Genomic DNA, 13,114 nt, shown 5'->3' with positions numbered 1-13,114 from the left:
GCAATACAATTTCGAGTAGGCATGTCATTTTTTATGTTTAAAATACAATTTCGAGTAGGTATGTCATTTTTGATGTTTAAAATATATTTTTGAATGTTTATATAGATTCAACACCCTCCAAAATTTCTTGAACATTATAATTCTATATATTAAACAACTTAAAGTCAAATTTTTAAAAATCTTTGCGAAATTTTGGTAATATTAACCCGAAAAAAAAAAAGTATCTTAAAAAAACTAATCCTATAAATTGAATTACATTTATATTAATAATAGATTGGTTAGTCCATTTAAACATTATATCTTATTTGAGAATCAAACAAATTAAATAAACATACATAAAAATAATATTTTTTATTAAAAATCTTGAATAATAATATGATTGTACAACTGTTTGTATATTGGTAGATCGCTATCTGTAAAGAAGAAAGTAAACTTTCACTTGAATAACCAACATATTAACCACACATCTGATATAATATGAGCTTAGATGGATTAAATTTCTTGATATACAAACTTATTTTAAAGAGCAAAAACAAAATGCATATTTTTTTATTGTTTAATTTGTATTTTCTATTAATTTTCTTATTATTAATATACAAGTCAATATTAATACATATTAAAATATTTTATTCATGACTTAAATGGGATATTTTATTCTATACAACTTTAAAATATTTTCTTTTAATTGTTTTTTCTATATATGAAGTTGATATTAGAAAATTTTCAACTTTGATGATTAAGGGAGTTACACATAATAATTACTTTACATGAAATTATACTAAATGATATAAACAACTAATTAAATATATATTTCTTATTATAATTTACTTTTCTTTTCTATTTAAAACATATTTTATTAAATTTTGTGATCTATAATAAAATAAGAAAAATATTTTGATAAAAATTACATAATCTAAATTTTTATTATAAAAAAGAAACACATCTCCACTCCACTCTACTGTACACTCCACTCCACTATAGAATGTAGAATGAGCTAAATAAGAATCAAGATTACAGATATAATAGCCTAGCAAGATTATATTCAACGTTGGCGATATAACAACCACTTTTTGAAATTATTATGATCTCGATACATCATAGAATGATCCAAGATGTCTAGGGAGGTAGAGAGACTACACAGTAGGTTGGAATGGCAAAAATGGAGAAGCCATTAAAATTAGTGCTGATGGCAGCGGCATAAGCGCCCATGTTGGGAAAACAAGCCAACCACCCACTACCAGCTCCGGCAACAAATAATCGGTTAGGATGACATCAGAAGTGTCGCATGTAGGTCCAAACATAGTAGATGGATAGCTGGGCACCCCACTCCAAGAAGTATTGGAGCGGTGGGATTTGCAGGCCAGAGGCAGCACGGTGATGATAAATTTGTCATGTATAAGACAACTCATGGAGCCATGGATGCCATCGTTAATCTAGTATTCCCTCATTTCTCCTCTTGCTCGTTTGCCGATTACACAGGAAGCTAGCGAGAAGGAACTCGCGGCCAAATATTGACCAGGTTCAGCGATAATGAAAATCGTTGTTTCTGTTATCTCAAAATCAGGCCCTGGAAGGCTGCAGACCAGGAAGACTTCAAGTAACTGTTTCAAACCAATATTTTAGCTAAGGCGTAGCCTCCTTAGCCTGAGAGGGCTCTCTCAAAGGGTTAAAGGTTTTTGATTATGATTAAGATGGCTAACTCTTGTGAAACAAAGAAAAATGAAAATGGTGGAAACACAACTAACAAGTATCCATTGGGCTTATGGAGTCATATATGATTCAGTATTAACAGTAGGGTTGCCTTTGCATAAAAGTCAAGGCATTCAGATTTCAATATATGTAGAACACACCAAACACATAGAAGGGAGTTTATTAGTATATGAAGGAAATTAGAACAGTAAGCAATTTCTAAGTAATCAAATACTCATAACACTGTAGATAACATGAAAAGATAGAAAAAGAAACTCATACATTGAACTCTCTATGATTCTTGAGAAGCATAAGCCAGTATTGTATTACCAAAAAAAAACAGAGTCTTTACATAAGCCAAATATCAGAGTTTTTTTTTTTATAAATTTCCAACCTGCTTTACATTACTCTTTCTCCTATATATAGAGCTCTTCTACCTAACTGAGATTCCTCCTCAAGCATGAGGGGAACTCGAAATCTACTTCTAATGACACCTGTTCAAATTTTAACTGCCTATTAAATGTAACAAACTGCTACTAGACTTTCTAGAGATCTAAATCAAATAGGAGTCTAACTCCATATTATGCTAATAATAGCCTTAATTACAATCATTCTCGTTCTTTGACAAGTGGTCTTTTTTAGTTTGGCTGTGGTGGATGTTCAAAGCTCCATACTGGTCCTCAGTGTCACATCTTCTCCATTGCCCCTGAAAAATAGGAAACTACCCCTGTTTATCGGCCTTTGGTTTTCCTCAAAGATGTTTGAATCCAATGAACCATGCCCTTCATCTTTAATTATACAAAATATATCAGAATGCCACGTCCTTGATGTGTTGTCAACCTCTTCCATGTGTGAAGACAAAAGCTCCTCCAAGCTGTCTGACATATCTTGGACTGTAGTAAATGTGATCACTTTATGACAAAAAGTTTAGAGTTGGATTCGAATATATGTTTCCTCCACCTGTCTTGATCTTGTTGAAGGTTGATACCTTTAGATGATCCCTTGAAGATATTTCCTTTTCAAAAAAATTCCCTTTGTATTTCAAAATCAGTTGACTGATTTTATATTATGTAGCTTTAGCAGTTTCGTAGCGCGCTAAGAAACTGTTGTGCGTTAGTCATCATCTTCAGCAGTTTCGTAGCGCACTACGAAACTACTGTGTAATTCCAAAAAACACAGTTTCAACCAAAATTTTTCTATTTTGAGCCTCTTGATATTTAAACATCCTTTTCAATTGCTCCAAAGCTTTTCAAAACTGAATGAAAGGTATGAATATTCAAGAAGGATTATAACAAGGAAAACCATCAAAATTTGAAACAAAACCTTACTTGATGTGTGACTGCCTTAAGGAAATTCTTTCTGCTGGCTTAACTGTATCTTTAAGTCTTCAATTTGTTTCTTCATGACTTTGATCCCAGATCTCAGGTTTGTATTGACCTTTCTGATAAATTGCGCTTCCTTTATTGTAGGGATAGTCCAGCTACGGAATTGAGCATTAAAATCAACCAACTCGGGTATTTGAAATATTTTGTCCTCCCACCGAGCTTGCATTTGGTTAAAATAAGCTTCCTTAATTGCAAATTTCCTGGAGGCCTTCTTCAATCTAGCAATTTCAAAGTTTTCCAATTCCAATCTCCTTTTCAAGTCTTCCACACTATCTTCTTCTTGAATGGTAACTGTTTTGCCTTTATCCTTTTTTCATGAGGTTGTGTCACCTCCCTAGTTTCATCTGCTCTTGGCAGTACCTCCTGTATTTGTTTAAACTTCCTCGTTATGGGTCTCCTGGGCTTAAAGACAAATTGATCAACCTGATCATCAAACTTTAGTTTTTTCGAGGCTTTGACTCTCTTAGCCTTGTCTTTTCCTGACTCTATCAAATCTGCTTGAACTAGTGGAGATTCTTCAATGTCAATGGCTTGCAATAAGTCATTTAAGTCTCCCTTTGAAACAGGGCTTTCTTCAATAATCACTGACTTGCCTTTTTCTTTAGCTACCTGGCTCCTAGTCCTTCTTCTTTGAACTCCTTCACTGTGCTTGATTCATGTGAACCTTCTTTGACCTGAGCTTTCTCTTTAAAGGACTGCTGGGGTGTATCCTGGATAGTTAGTGGCTTGGTGGATTCTCTTACTGGTTTCCTAGCCTTCAACTTTGAAAACCTCCTCGATCTTGTTTCTGCCTGATGACCAGTTGTTGTTGGAAAATATTTTGCAGCTTGAGGACTGAGATCGGTCTCATTCTTGAAACCAGACATGAATATGAATGTGGGCCAGTCCCTACCTATTCTCTGGAGTTCATGCAGAACCATCAACTTAATTAAACCGTGGTGAAACAATGAAGTCTCATAGGCTTCTTTTCTTAGCTGCACCTTATCACACATTTTACTTAAGCTACGGAATAAGTAAAAAGGTAGATCAATGGATATCTTTCTTGTGAAATGTAGCAGAAGCTTGAAATGATATGAATACACCTTGTTATATCTTCCTTCACAGGTAAGGTACCTTGTATACAGGTAAGTAGATTGGCATATGAGTCTTTGACATAATTTCTAGGCACAGACTTGTTTAAATCTGAATCAACGTATTTTGGCTTCAGAAACTCCTTGCAAGCAGTCATATCAAATTTGAAATTCTTAAACCAAGTTTCTTGTCCCCTTGGAATATCTGTAACTATGGATATTACCTCTGGTGAGACTTGCAATTTGAGCATCCCGACCTTTGAATTCAGCCCTGTGAAATTCAAAGCAAATTCCTTGGTGGTTTGTGCATGACCTCCCTGTAGTTTCTCACAAAAATTCCAACATCCAACCTGCTTGAATGCATGCTCAACTTCTTTGTGTTTCAAGATAATGTCTACACCTTCAGGTTCATTTCTTAAACACCTGCCTGATCTGTGGTCTTTTCTTTCTACCGATCCCTCCATGAAGGTTCAGTGTAATGGAGGTTTGAAATGCTAGCGCTGCTCAAACTTCAATTTCTGCCTCGCTTGAATGGCTGCCTCGCTTGATAACAATGGATTCAAATTGAAAACTTGCAGTCTTGTTCCTCATGCAACGAATACAATCATCATTAAGACTGTGAATACCTAGCTTTTCTTGGAACTTGCAATCCCTGTGTACCAATGTACCTAGCGGCTGTAATGATGGAGATAAGCGGTTGGACATGATATGTGGAGTGTATAAGTTGACAGTGAATGATGCAACCATAACTGAACTTGAAAGATTTTACAGTTAGGAAAGATTCGCTGCGGATTGCACGAATCTCCGATTTCATAGCGCAGTCAGTGTAAATTTTGAATTATGCGCTACGAAATCACCTAAAACATGTTGCACTGTGAAATTGGTAAAAAGGATTTATGCGCTGTGAAAACACTTCAAAATAATTACATGCGCTACGAAATCACCTTAAGAGTTTTGTGGCACATAGTTGACCTTTTGAACAAAACTGATGCATGGTTATGAGACCGGTGATGAATGAGAATGACTAGTGATGAATGAGAATGCATAGTTCACTCAAGACTCCTAAGACTCAGACTCTAAGGAAAACAAAAATCAAAGTTAGCCTAGCACTGACCTTTAGCATCAAACTAATGTGAGAAATTTTTGCATTAGAATTCTTAAGTGATAGCAGTTTCATTGGGGAAGTATGTTTTCAAGGCTGCTCGAACTGTACCTGCGGCATCTGCAAATAGCTGTCCTACGATGAAACTGCCGCCGACATTAACGATACTAAGTTTCGGCATCCCGAGTCAAGAACCCAAACCGAAAACGCCCAAAACGGCTACAATCACGTTTGCGTAGATGCCGAAGCGCTAGACACTACTTCCAATGTGAAACAAGACACCCCACACTGCAAGGCTAGAGCCCTGTGCCGCCTTCAACAATGGTTCGACTTCGTCGGGCAGGGCTCCATATTTGCGACCCAACGTGTAAGGACCACGAGCTGCATGAGAAAATGCATGTGGGGTTGACGAGTTGGCGAGCTGTGGCACGGTGGGAGAAGTGTGGAAATGCGACCAAGTTGTGTGGAGCATTTGGATATATATACCGTGGGCTATCCCAGTGGGCCGACGAGTGGGCGATCCAAACAATAGACACACACGAAGGTTGGGTCAGCTGATGGGTGGGCCGACCCATTCAGAAAATAAAATGAAGGTTAAAATAGATGAAACGATGGTCGACCAATGTAAAGGACGCGAGGGTCCAAACATTGGACGAGCAATATATGTAGGATGGCTTGGCGTGGAGCTGAGGCATTCAACCAAGCGAGAGTTGAGGCATTCAACCAAGAAAACAGTGCACAAGAACATCTAAGTGTAAAGGAAAAGGTGCGAAGAGTTTTGGTTTGAAATGGGCGAAGGTGCAGGCGGACGAGTGCAGGGCCAAAGCATCGAGCCGAAACAAAGTCAATCGAAGGCATCGTGTAGAAAAGTCGTTCGAAGGCATCGTGCAAGAAGTCGTTCGAGGGAATCATTCAAAAAAGTCATTCAATGGCGTTCGTGCAGTATCGTTCGAGGTTGTTCGAGGGCGTGGCAGGGTGTTTGGGGGAATGGTCTTTCGGGAGGTAAATCGAGGGTGCGATAGGGCATCCGGGTGAACGACACGAGTTGGTGAATGGCGGTCTGGGTGAAGTCTTGAACGAGCATGCACGTTGAACGACTCGTCGGTTGAGACTTGGCATGTTGAGCATTCGGTGGAGAGCACCTGCTTGTGCACGAGTTGAACGGAATGCGTTCAGGTGAACGTGCGCAAGCAAACAAGGAGTTGAGCAAGAGTCGTTCGAACGACCGTGTGGGTGTGCCGACGATCTAGCTAAATGTGTTGTGTGGGTGAATGTAAAACTATTCTAAGTGTAAATCTAGGGTTTCCTCAGGATTGTAACTTACATATATATTATTATTATAGGCAAACTCATTGCAAGGAGTTGCCCCTCCCAGTTATATTGTTCTTCATTTATGTTAATGCTGATGATTATTTAACTGTTGTGTTATAATGAATGAAAGTACTTGGTAAAAGAGAAAAATAAACTAATTATAGAAATTAGGCGTAGTCCACGATCACAAGTATTGGTGAAAATAAAGTGGTCGGTGGTTCCGCACCTCCTATACTGCGGTTGGAAAAATACCGCTAGTGTACGAGCGTGACAGGTGGTATTAGAGCTGATTGACGACAAGAAGTTAATGGTGAACAAGGTGCAAGATTTTCAAAGAAGCTGATCCCAGTAGACTTCGTGACAGGTGATAATAAATCTAATCAGAATAAGGAGCTGATCCCACTGCACTAACATGACAAGTGGTATTGAAGCTGGTTTGGAGGAACACTGAAGACTTGGAAGGGAGTTCAAGCTTTGCAGGTGAATGGTCTATACTAGATCACAAAGAAAAAAGATAGCAGATACGGCAGAGAACCTTAGGTTGTGACAGGTGAATTTAGCCACAATGCGGGACAAGCTTTCCTAAACAGGCTATTGGAACAAATGGAGGAATGGGATTCTAATTGGACTTCGATGAAGGCCAAGAACATGCAGGTTCATGAAGGCTATGCGAAGTTGAAAGAGGAACTCGAAGAACTCAAGGATTGATACGAGTATACGGAATGGAAGTATACACAAACAAAAGAGGAAGTCAAGAAGATTAGTGAAGCAAGAGATCAAGGTTTGGCTAAAATCTTGGAATTGCAGGGAGCTCTTGACAAAGCTCGAGATGAGATCGCAGTTTTGAAGAAGGCCATGAGGCACAACTCAAGTGGAGGAGTGACTCATGTCAAAGTCAAAGAGCCAAATTCTTATGATGGTACAAGGAGTGCGAAGACTCTTGGAAACTTTCTATGGGATATGGACCAGTACTTGGAGCGCTTGGGATTATCCGATGAGGAAACCAAAGTGAAGGTAGCTTCTCAATTCTTGACGAAGGATGCTAAGATGTGGTGGCAAAGGAGGATGGACCAAATTGCCAATGGCAATGCTGGGGACATAACTTCATGCGATGAAATGAAGAAGGCTTTGCAGGCCCACTTCTGTCCATAAGATGAAATATGGGATGCAAAGATGAAGATAAAGTATATGAAGCAAACGGGAAGTCTGCAGGCATATCAATGAGAGTTTGCAAGTGCAGTTTTGGAACTTCCAGACATGGCGGAAAGGGACAAGGTGTTCAACTTTATCATAGGTCTAAAACCTTGGGCGTGAAATGAAGTAAAGAGACAAAAGATTAAGAAACTTGAGGAAGCTTTTGCTGTTGTGGATCGTTTGGTATAACACTTTGATGAAGGTTCTGATGAAAAGAAGAAGAAGTATGACAAACTGAAAGAGAAGAATACGAAAGAGGAGATTTTGAGATCGAATGACAAGTCGAAGACGAAGAAACCATTGAAGTGTTGGATATGTGAGGAACCACATATGGTGAAGAATTGTCCTTCTAGACCAAAGGTGGCTTCCATGGCACAGTCCAATGTGAAGAAAGAAGAAACTTCTGTAGGGGTTATGTAGATATTGGGAGCTGCAATGGCCATGGAAGCAGTCTCTAGGAGAGATGCTAAGAGGAACAGATTGGAATCTGTTGAAATGAAAGTTGGGAGTGTGGATGTGCTTACTATGGTGGATAGTGGAGCAACTCACAACTTTATGAGTGAGGATATTGCGAGAAGGATTAGGTTGAAGTTTGTACCGGTGCAGGAACAAATGAACACAGTGAATTCTCCTCCAAATTCTGTGATTGGTGTAGCTGAAAAAGTGGATGTGACACTTGGTGAATGGACAGGGAAAGTCGATTTCACTATAGTGCAGATAGATGACTATGAAGCTATACTAGGTATAGAATTCATGAAGAAATTCGATGTGATGATTGTTCCCCATCTGAGGAAAATGTACATTTACAATGGATGAGAGGATGTACCCGTTGGTGTACCGATCGTGGGAGTAACTAAGGCCGAGCATAAGCTGACAGTGATGAGTATGGAGGAGAGAAAGAAAGATGAAAAAATCTATAAGCGTTTGTCTATTACAGAGACAAAACTTATAGAGCAGTCACAGGTTATCAAGGCATTGTCAGAGAGCATCTTGGATCTATCTGAGAGGCTAGAGGCAGTGGACGAAAAGATAACAATGACGAAGAGTATGTGAGGCTAAATGTTCAGGTAGAAGATCGGGAGGCATACTTGTAGAGAATGGAAGTGGAGGATCTGGATAGGTGGATTGAGTTGATATGTGAGGGAGAGCCTTTAGGGTCTACTCCCTCCTCATCATCTTAGACTATCAGGGAGCATGAGGCTCATTGTTAGTTACTCATGGCAGTGAATCTCCAAACACTTTGAGTAGGCATCTAGGGGTCAGATGACACAAGTTGACACACAACATGCAGTGGATAGTCATGACGATGTATGGGGCATGAGTTCTTGTGGAGGCGATGCATGGTTGGATTAGCTACCCAACTAATCACCGACATGAGGGGTACCAGCACATGATTCCTTGCAGAGTAGTGGCATATCTATGGCATGAGAGATGGTTGAGTAGTGGACATCTGGACTACCCATATACACAGTTGTGTGGATGATATCTTGGCAATAGATAGTTGCTGGGATGGAAGATTGTCGAGGACGACAATAAATTCAAGTGGAGGAGGATGTAAGTTCCATGAGCTACAGGAGGAAGGCATGCGGGGGCGACAAGTTGGCAAGCTGCGGCATGGTGGGAGAAGTATTGAAATGCAACCAAGTTGTTTGGAGCGTTTGGATATATATATCGTGGGTAGTCCCAGCGGGCCGACGAGTGGGCGAGCCAAACGATAGACGCACATGAAGGTTGGGTCGGCCAATGGGTGGACCGACTCGTTCAGAAAATAAAATGAAGGTTAAAATGGATGAAACAATGGCCGGCCAACGTAAAGGATGCGACGGATCAAACGTTGGACAAGCCATATATGTAGGATGGCTTGGTGTGGAGCTGAGGCATTCAACCAAGCAAACAACGCACAAGAACATCTAAGTGTAAAGGAGAAGGTGTGAAGAGTTTGGGTCTAAAATAGGCGAAGGTGCAGGTGGACGAGTGGAAGGCCAAAGCACCGAGCCGAACGAAGTCATTCGAAGGCATCGTGCAAAAAAGCCGTTCAATGGCGTCGTGCAGGAAGTCGTTCGAGGGTGTCATTCAGAAAAGTCATTTGAGGGCATTCGTGCAGGATCATTCGAGGGCGTTCCAGTAGGGTCGTTCGAGGGCGTTAGAGGGCGCGGCAAGGCGTCCTCGCGAACGGTCGTTCAGGAAGTCGTTCGAGGGCGCGGCAGGGTGTCCAGGTGAATGACATGAGTTGGTGAATGGCAGTCCGGGTGAAGTCTTGAACGGGCATGCACGGTGAACGTTTTGCTAGTGGAGACTTGGCGAGTTAGGCGTTCGGTGGAGAGCGCCCGTCGATGGACGAGTTGAACGGAACGTGTTTGGGTGAACATGTAGAGGCAAACAAGGAGTTGGGCGAGAGTCGTTCGGATGACTGTGTTGGCGTGTTGACGAGCTGACTGAGCGTGTTGTGCCGATGAATGTAAAAATATTCTAAGTGTAAATCTAGGGTTTCCTCAGGATTGTAACTTACATATATATTATTATTACGGGCAGACTCATTACAAAGAGTTGCCCCTCCTAGTTATATTGTTGCGCATTTATGTTAAAGCTAATGAATGTTTAACTACTGCGTTATAATTAATTATGCATTATAATTAATTAAAGTACTTGGTAAAAGCAAAAAATAAACCAACTAATTATAGAAAGTAGGCGTAGTCCATTATCACAAATATTGATGAAAAGAAAGTGGTCCCTCGTACCTCCTATAGTACGGTTAGAAGAGTACCAAGAGTGTAAAAGCATGACACAACCATGACACAACCGGATCCCGGCGCCACCAGTCTCTTCATTGGGTACTTTCACCCTCAGCGACAACGCACACCGCGGGTGGAACTTCTTGATTTTGTAACTTCTTGAATGGAATCGAAAGTTGTTAGATTCACACCGACATTCGCCGCGTTCGCCGCGTATTTGAGGTGTGTCTCTGCCTTGCACGGATTTGCGTAGACGATTCGATCAGGCGAGACGCCAAGCTTAGGATGGCTTCGATCTCCAGTCTCCACCCGGCTGGCGCAGTCGAATCCGGAGCCGAGCGTGGCCAGGGCCGACAAAAGCGCTGGTTCCGGATTACACTTGACGGCATAAAAGAGGCAGACGGTGGGGAGGGCCCCCTGCCATTTGTGCCACAAATCAACCACCACTCCGAGGTCGAGCACGTAAAACGGGTCTTTCACATCATCATTGTCGATAATCGACTGCGCCATCTCGTTCACGGCTTCCTGCGACCTTGACCGCAGGGCCGTCACCTTTCGGCTCTTCATTTCAGGACTCGCTAGCACCCTCTTGACTGCCGACGACGAGCTCTTCCACTCACTTACGCTCGACTCAGTATGTCTATTTAAACACGACGATGTCACCATGAGCTGCTCGGTGGCCATGTCCACAGACACAAACAGAATCGGAAAAATAAAATGCAAAGAGATACAGAATTTTAGCGGTTAAACCTATTTTTGAAGGCATGGTATTCATCTCTATTTATAGCCCGCAATTGCGATGTTCTATCAATTTTTCAATGAGTATATACCATATATGGTTAATAGGGAATATTAAATATAAATAATTTAAATTACTGAATTATTATTGTTTTTTCATGGTGCATTCAATTTTTGTTTGAGTATTAATTAGTTTGTTTTTATTAAAAAAAATTCATATTCATAATTTAATATTGAGAAATCATATTTTGTGATTTTTTTTATGGTGTATTCAAAAAAAATTATCGCTAATTAATTTGTTTTTATAAAAAATATTGTTTTTTATTCATAGTTTAACATTGAAAATTTAGTTTTTGTTATTTTTTATTATTATTTAAATGTATTTATTGGTAAGTTGTTTGGTGAGTAACTTCCATTTCTATTAGTTATTAAATTTTTGTTTTTAGTTTTATTAATTTTTTTATTTTGATTTTTTAGCTTTTTTCTATTATTTCTATTTTCATGAATTATAATTTTCCCTCATATTTTCAATTTAAGATGACTTATTATTATATTGAAAACATATTTTAATCAATCTAATTATAAAAATTGTGTATATTAATATAAAATAAAACACACACATATATATTAAAATGTAAATATGTTAATATAAACAATATTAGTTAATCATATATAATATTTTATTAGTTGTTTTATTTCTATAGTAAAATTTATATCTTTATTATTTTTTAATTTAATTAAACTATATTTTTAATCCAAATCTTTATATAATCTTATTTTTATTTAATCATAAATATTATATTTTTTAGTTTTTATTATTCCAATCCCATTATTAATAAAATATATTTATTGATATCATTTTATTATCATTTAGAGATTAAGAGGAAAAGAAGAAAAATTGAAAGTAATCGACCAATAAATAACTTACAATACGACGAAGCTTACTATTTACAGTCATTCAGGATTATCGAGGGAAAATTGATTTCCCATAATTATAACCACAAAAATCATGTGTACATTGCATGAAACGATAACCCATAACTTATAACCACAAAATCATGTGTACATTGTATGAAACGATAAATACATTTAAAAAAACTATATCACCAGTAACCGTCCCACTAGTTTGCGCTACACCTGGTAGGTTTATTTAAAGGCGACTATATCACTTTCAGCTCTTGGATCGCCATGTCCACAGCCACAAACGAAGCAGAAAAGATAAAATTGACAATGATTATAATTTTCGCATGTTTAATTTTAGTTTTTTTATGATTGAGTCCATAGGTTTATTTTACAGTTTAATATGATATGTAAAGATGTCTGTATATCATTATAATATGATATCTACATATGTCTGCATATCATTATAGTTGAAATTTTACTTATATAATCTACCATTGAAATCAAATCTCTTAAATCATATTAAATTTATATTTAAAATAAATGTATACTATTAACAATAATGATCACAAATTTCTAGAGGGTAAATTTAGTTCACATTGATTACGTTCGACTCGGTACGGTTATCTGAAGGCTGCCATGTCAGAATGAACTGCTGATCGGTGCCTACGTTCGACTCGGTACGGTTATCTGAAGGCTGCCATGTCAGAATGAACTGCTGATCGGTGCCTTTGTCCACAGCTACAAACAGAAACAGAAACAGATAAATAATTTTAGCCTTTACAGCTACACATCATGCATTGCCTTCATCTCAATTATCACGTTCATCACGGTGCACATGATTACAATGTTCGCTTTCGTCCTTTCCTTTATAACGGGTGGAGCTCTATTATCTGTTCCATGGCCATGTCCACAGCAAAGAGATGAAAAGGTTTTAGCTTTTAATGCCACACACATAAGGCAGGTCATGTCTTGTCCTTGTGGCATTGTCAT

General features: G+C 38.7%; 1 pseudogene; it reads right to left on the bottom strand.

Moving 5' to 3' along the window:
• Positions 1 to 1,116: 1,116 nt before the first annotated feature.
• LOC149219807 (ornithine decarboxylase pseudogene) lies at positions 1,117 to 11,167 on the bottom strand (annotated as a pseudogene).
• Positions 11,168 to 13,114: the final 1,947 nt, after the last annotated feature.

This window comes from Pinus tabuliformis, chromosome Q (genome assembly GCF_031772625.1).
Source record: "Pinus tabuliformis cultivar Carrire ecotype Pingquan chromosome Q, CPIR1, whole genome shotgun sequence".
Lineage (NCBI taxonomy): Eukaryota > Viridiplantae > Streptophyta > Pinopsida > Pinales > Pinaceae > Pinus > Pinus tabuliformis.
This window is presented reverse-complemented; position numbering and strand designations above follow the sequence as displayed.